Raw genomic sequence first — 6,247 nt, 5'->3', positions numbered from 1 at the left:
GTTACATGGGAGCGATGCCTGGAGGTCTAAACAGAGAGATGTGCACGTGCACTCACACACACACACACGTGCTCCGCACCCTTACTGCACACCTCTTTCCTCTCTTTAGGAAGACCGATGGCATGAGGGACCCCGGTCTTGCAACCTTTATAAAAAAATCTGTCAAAGACGAGGAACCCGTCCTGAGCCCCGGCACTGCTTGGCTCGCTGAGAAATCCTCCCGCGGAGGAACCGAGGGCTACGTCTCGACTGAAAGAGGGATGGGGATCAGTAGCCTGGCTCGTGTCCACACCCCTTAGTGCTTGACCCCGCTAGATCAGATTAGTCTAGGAAAGATCTAGATGGAGCAGCCAAAAGCAGAGCCAGGGAGCAAACCGACGGCACGCAGCGTGGGCAGCTGGCACTGAGAAAACCGAGAGCTGCCTTCTGTAGGAAACGTCGGCTGCTTTTTTGTTCTTGACAAGCAAACTGCAGATTTAAGAGGTTAAACCCAAGGAAGAAGCCGAATTTTATATTTGAAGTGCTATTACAATGGTTGGGGAAAAGAAAGGCTGCAATCTCTGCTATAAACACACGTCCTAATTTATTTCATTTCTTCAAATGAATAATTTTGAATAAGAGCTAATGTTACATATTCATGTACTGGATTTCTTTCTAAGGGAAAAAAAGAGACAGGAAAAGGAGGCACAAATTGTTTCGTTAGCATGACACAACATATTTAATGGTATTGTTACAGCACATAATATGCCCTAGGGATTTTACAGCTTCAAATTGCAAATGTTTGAGATACAGTTGCAACACTTTGGTCCTAGCAGATGTAAACTACTTTTTAAGTTTTCCAGGTCTCAGACACTGCAAGCCTTTTAGCATCCCAGAAGAGTACAATTACTGCTTTGTGCCATATTTGAGCATACAACCTACATGAGAGCAGCGCTCTAGTATTTGAGATAGCTGCTAACATTTACATTTTTAAATGCTAAGTAGATTAAGCAAAGATTATATCACTCCAGCATCAAGCTATGAACTTGCTTTATACGTTCCTTCCAGCAATTGGGCTAGCTGAGACAGGTAACTGGGTGGGTGGGTGGACAACCTGAATTATGAGTATATTCGTTTCTGCAGGAAATTGCACTTTGAAACCTAGAAACAAAAGAGAATCAGAGATAAATTGTCCTAAATCTGGAGGTAAGAGATAGAAAATAGTCATGCGATTGTATAAACTGTCAAACATGTAAGTTGGACAAAGGCTTTGGCTATGACAGTGCAGTTGCTTGGAAAAGTTCCAAGGATATAGTCGTAATGCATATGTCTGTTAAACTGAACTCTAATTATAAAAGAGCTTGTTAGACTTTAAATATGAATATTATTAAGAGTGTGCCCCCACTGATACTGCAAAAGCATCGTATTTATTATAAATTGGGTCTGAGGCTGCTCAGGACCAAAAATTTCACTAGTAAAGCTTGAACCATATACTGTAAGTATATGTCTTACAGTAAAAACATGCTTCAGTTGCTTTCAAGCCACCCAGATGTTTGCTGTTTGAGGTATTGTATGCAATCATAACCAGATTTGAAAAATGGAAATGAAGAAGTGTAGCCCATTAATGTATAACACAATATTCTCCATCCATTTGGCATTTATTTACATAAAATGTTGAAAGTGTCAAGTTATACATACATACATAAAATATTTTTCTGTCTCAATATAAATATGCATGTGGGGGTATGTTTCGTATGTAAACATACCTTTTTTTTCTTTGCATTCCACCATTATACGCAGCAATATGTCAAGCAGATGGGAAATACTTTTTTAACTGGAAAAAGCCAGTTCAAAGTGCTGAATATGGCCAGATTAGAACTCCAGGGGGGACTTTTTCCCCAAACTGGAATACCAAAAAGTTAAATTTAATTATCCATCTTCTCATTCAAGTACAGTGCCATAAACTGGCAGTGTTATCTTCTGTTGGGGTTTTTTTTTCCTACTTCAGAGCTAAAACCCAAAATGCTTATTTTAATTTTATAACGCAGGAGTAGGGGAAGGCAGATGCAGGAGGTTTCTGGCAGCAGGGCCATAGGTAGCTCCTCAGCTGGGGTGATACCTGAAAGTATCTACTGAGACATGCCAGGCAGCTCTTGGGCTTGCTGTCAATTTTCAGGCATGTTAATTTATACCTGCACCGTATTATCTGTCCCACGTTAATCCCATCCACACAACAAGGGAAGTCTTCTAGTGCTAAGATCGGTTTTGTCTCTAGCTGACCTCTGTGAAGACAGGCAAAGCTTGGACAATCAGCCGGCTTCTGCCAAGAACCAGGAGAAAGAGTGACCAGTTATTATGGCCCCTAATCATTAAAAGCGATTAGTTCTTAATGAATTAACAGACGCTGCAGCTTTCCTTCACATTCTGCCGTGCTTTGACTAAAGCCAATGACTCTCTCCTGCGGGATGGCAGGCAACGGCGAGCGGGAAGGAGCTGGAGGTGTATTTTTGCTGGGACCGTGCGATCGCTCCGAAGCAATTTGGGATCTCTGGCGGCTCGTCTGCCAAGCCCTCCGCAGATCCTGGTTCGTGTTTTTCTTTAGGCCGTGTGGGTGTCTCCAGAGAGGAGGTGTAAAACACAGACCTGCGTCTCTGTGGATCAGGTGTGCAACACCCAGCAAGCCTCGTCATGACTAGAGGGGGTTGCTAATTACAGCTATATTTGCCTTTCGGGACATACTCGTTAATAGCTGTTAAGAATATACACATAAGCTGACAGGAAAAGGAAGACTATTTTCCCAGTGGCAAACACAGCAAGAAATGCTAGAGACTCCTTGTCTCAGCTTCTCTCCTGTAGACTACAAGGCACAGATTTGGCCTGGGGGAATAGGAAAAGAGATGCCTGGGACCCTATTCCTCAAATATTTCAGATGAAAGGCCCTTCTATATAGTCTTTGCAGTTTCTTACCAAGAACTGGCAGATACAAATAAATAAATGAATCACCAGCCAGCAAATGCTTAGTTTGTGCTGTCCAAAGGAGAAAAAGCATCCTTCATGGTAGTCAGCCTTTGAATGTGAGAATTTACTCACATGATAAGGTAGCACTGCCATGATATTTACAGTATCCATGAGTAAATGGAGTAAATATCAGAAATGTGCAAACAATGCGGTTGCCACAGCTGGTGGTCTAAGCTAAAGCTCACAGCTTTCAATGGATGACCTTAGCTGTTATTTTAATTCTGCGGCTTCAGTAATTAACACAGTGCAAAACATAATTTCCTATCATAGACTTTTTGGTTTTTCAAAATACGGTTAAAAAAAGGAGGGAAACAAACGCATGGATTGAAGTACAGAAACATGGGTTTCTTAATGTTGTAGAGAGGTGGGGGTTTTTGGTGCCTGCATTTCTTTAGTTTCATCACTGACGCAGATTTACTTCAAGGACACAACATTTGACTTTGTGAGAGGGAAAGGCTGTCTCAGACAACTTCACCATTTTGATATTCCTATATGCGTTTCTCTTCTGGGGTTTTCTAAGCAGCAGTTTGCTTAGCAGGTCTGTGGTTCTGAATGTAATTCCTGAGTAGCTGGCAAATTGGTATCAATCACAAATCCACATCCAAGATCTCCACTATTAAAAACAGCAGAACGAGAGACAAATGCTTCACATAAATCAACGTGGGCAGGTCGTATGTACTTCACAGGTGCCACCAACAAACCCAGCGCTTGCCCTGAGTCCCCGAGGTTTACGAGAGGAACCTCGCCAACCGCCTTTTTCACAGATTATCACAGTTTTTTGCATGGGCTCAGTAGATAATCTGTATGCTTTTGATGCTGCTAAACCCTTCTTAATTGAGATAAGCATATAATCCTCACTGCAAGGCCTCACAGGTTTCAGAGTTGAGCAGCAGAGTTCAGTCTGGGTCCAGCCTCATGAAAAAAGATGCGGTCTGAGTTTTGCTTTCGGGAGGAAAGAGGATTCCCTGAGCCCATCACTGAACGACAATGATGGCAGCGCAAGCTGGGGGAGAGAATAAACTTAGAGAACTACAATCAAATGGCAACATAGAGATGATGAAGAAAACCATTTTGTAGCCTTGGTTACAGTTTGTGTTGTTGTGGAAAAATATGGCACAGAACAATATTACATTTTTAGGACAATGCGAACTACACTGTTTCCCATATCTGTTTTTTATCGCTTTGACCTTGCAAATACACCTTAAAAATTACCTCAGAGAGATGTAAAAAGTGTTAAAATGATAGAACTCTCTTCTTTCTTTTACCTGAAACATCAAAAGGAAGCGAGAACAGCTCAAGCTACACATAAAACTTTAATTGTCTCTGTGATCTGGCAACTCCGTCAGAAAAATAATTCATTGCTTGGGCACAGAAATAAGATTTTTTCCAGTGGGAGCTGTGTTGACAAGAGGGTACATAAAAGATTCTTTAATTTGCTAATGGGGGCACCGCACACTGAGGACGTGGGTGCAATCAAGCCTAATGAAGAGCTATCTGTCTCTTATAGACTCGCTTATCTGGAAACTAAATCTGGAAGTCCGTATTCAAACCTGCTTTCTCCCCTTACATAAAGACACGTGTCGGTTCTCGTAGATGAACCATCAGCTTTCTGAAAAGGTTTTCAGGGATAAAAAAACCCTACGATACGGGAACAAAGCAAAAGCAAGAAAGAAGGAAAGGCTCTTTTCAACACACCTTGCATGTGGCATGTGTTTCTGCAGAAACGGAGGCATTAACGAGGTGCGGGGACCGAAGGGACCGTGGGGTCTGCCTGCCTGGACCCCGGGCACCCACAGACGCCTGGTGCCGAGCCAGCTGTCCCCCATCCCCCTTGCTACTGGCATGGCCCCAATTTGGCGTCCCTTTAGGTTAATCTTGGTCTTATCTGCCAGCACCATCCCTCCAAAACCCAACCCCGCCAGGCCAGGGCTGCTGGAGGAGCACGGTGGTCTCCATCCCCATCCTAAACTCCTCTCAGGGGACATGGCTCGGAGGAAAACTTCCCTCCCTGCTCCTCCAGCCACCCGAGCTGCTCGGGGAGGTGAGAGGGGAGTGAGCATGGGATGGCTTTTGGGGCAAGAAAATGGTAATTCGTTGATCCAGCAACCTGCCATCGCAGCACATCCGCTTCAGTGACGCTCCCGCTAGGAAGGCTGATATTTTGGTGGGGAAGTGATGCTGTAAGGAAAAAAAGCACTCATGACCTCCTGCCATGGAGGCTGCTGCGGTTGGTGCTGCTTTATACAAACAAGAAAATACTCATTAGGGCAAAAATGTGAGCAGGGACTTGTACCTCCCCCAGTCAAAAGGCTGCCCTGACCCTTAGGCTAAGTCACATGATCTCTTTTGTTTTCTATAATTAATAAAAATAAATAAGAAAAAATCTGGGATTTGTTCTGACGCACAATCAAAAAAAAAATCAGAAACTTCTTATTTGTAATGGGGAAAAAAATCTTGACTTCTTTTGGCTGGTCCCCATAAGGATTTTCCTCAGTGGGAGAGGCTCGCTTTCCATCTCTCTGGAAATAAAATTTTTCTAAGGTGATTTACATGAAGACTTCCCTGTTATTTTCGGCCCCTCCCAATGTCTGCCAGGAAGTGCTACAACTGACATATTATTCCTTCTGCTTTGCTTGCTTACTTGTTTGTTTTAGGAGAGCTCGGGTTGTTTTTTTAAGAAGCGCTGGCAATGGCGGTGGTGGGAGCAGCGTGCTGGAGGCGTGTCAGGGCTCTGCCCCATTCCCCCCCGGAGAGATCCCGATCCGCTGCCCAGGTGAGCTTGCCCTGCTGCCAGCTTGCAACTGCTGGAGGGAACCTGAGTTTTCCATGGAAATAGTTGGAAGATGGATCTTACATCACCATGGAAAATTGCAAATGAGCACGTTAGACTCCCCAGCCTAATAATTCTAAGGCAAGAATTAATGAGCAACAGTACAGTCGTTCACCATCTACCGGGTCGTCCCAGAGCCGCATCGGCTCAGTGCTTTCTCCATCACCACTTCCTAAGAAGTTTCCACATTTGCCCCTACCTGAGGGAAAGGAAACTTGGTTTTGGCATTTTGCTGCCAGGGGCGAGGTAAAATTGCTAGTACGAAAACAACGCTTTTAGATTCAGAAGCTCTCCTTGGTTCCTAAGACAAGTATTACTTTCCATTCAGGGAGGAAAATTAAAAGCTTATTAGGAAAATACAAACCACCGAAGCAACGATGATATTTTTTAACATCTTTTCCTTTTTACTGGGCTTTATGC

The sequence above is a fragment of the Haliaeetus leucocephalus genome, unplaced genomic scaffold, assembly GCF_000737465.1.
Source record: "Haliaeetus leucocephalus isolate CR32 unplaced genomic scaffold, Haliaeetus_leucocephalus-4.0 Scaffold495, whole genome shotgun sequence".
NCBI lineage: Eukaryota > Metazoa > Chordata > Aves > Accipitriformes > Accipitridae > Haliaeetus > Haliaeetus leucocephalus.
The sequence above is the reverse complement of the archived record's forward strand: the minus strand, read 5'-3'. Positions refer to the sequence as shown.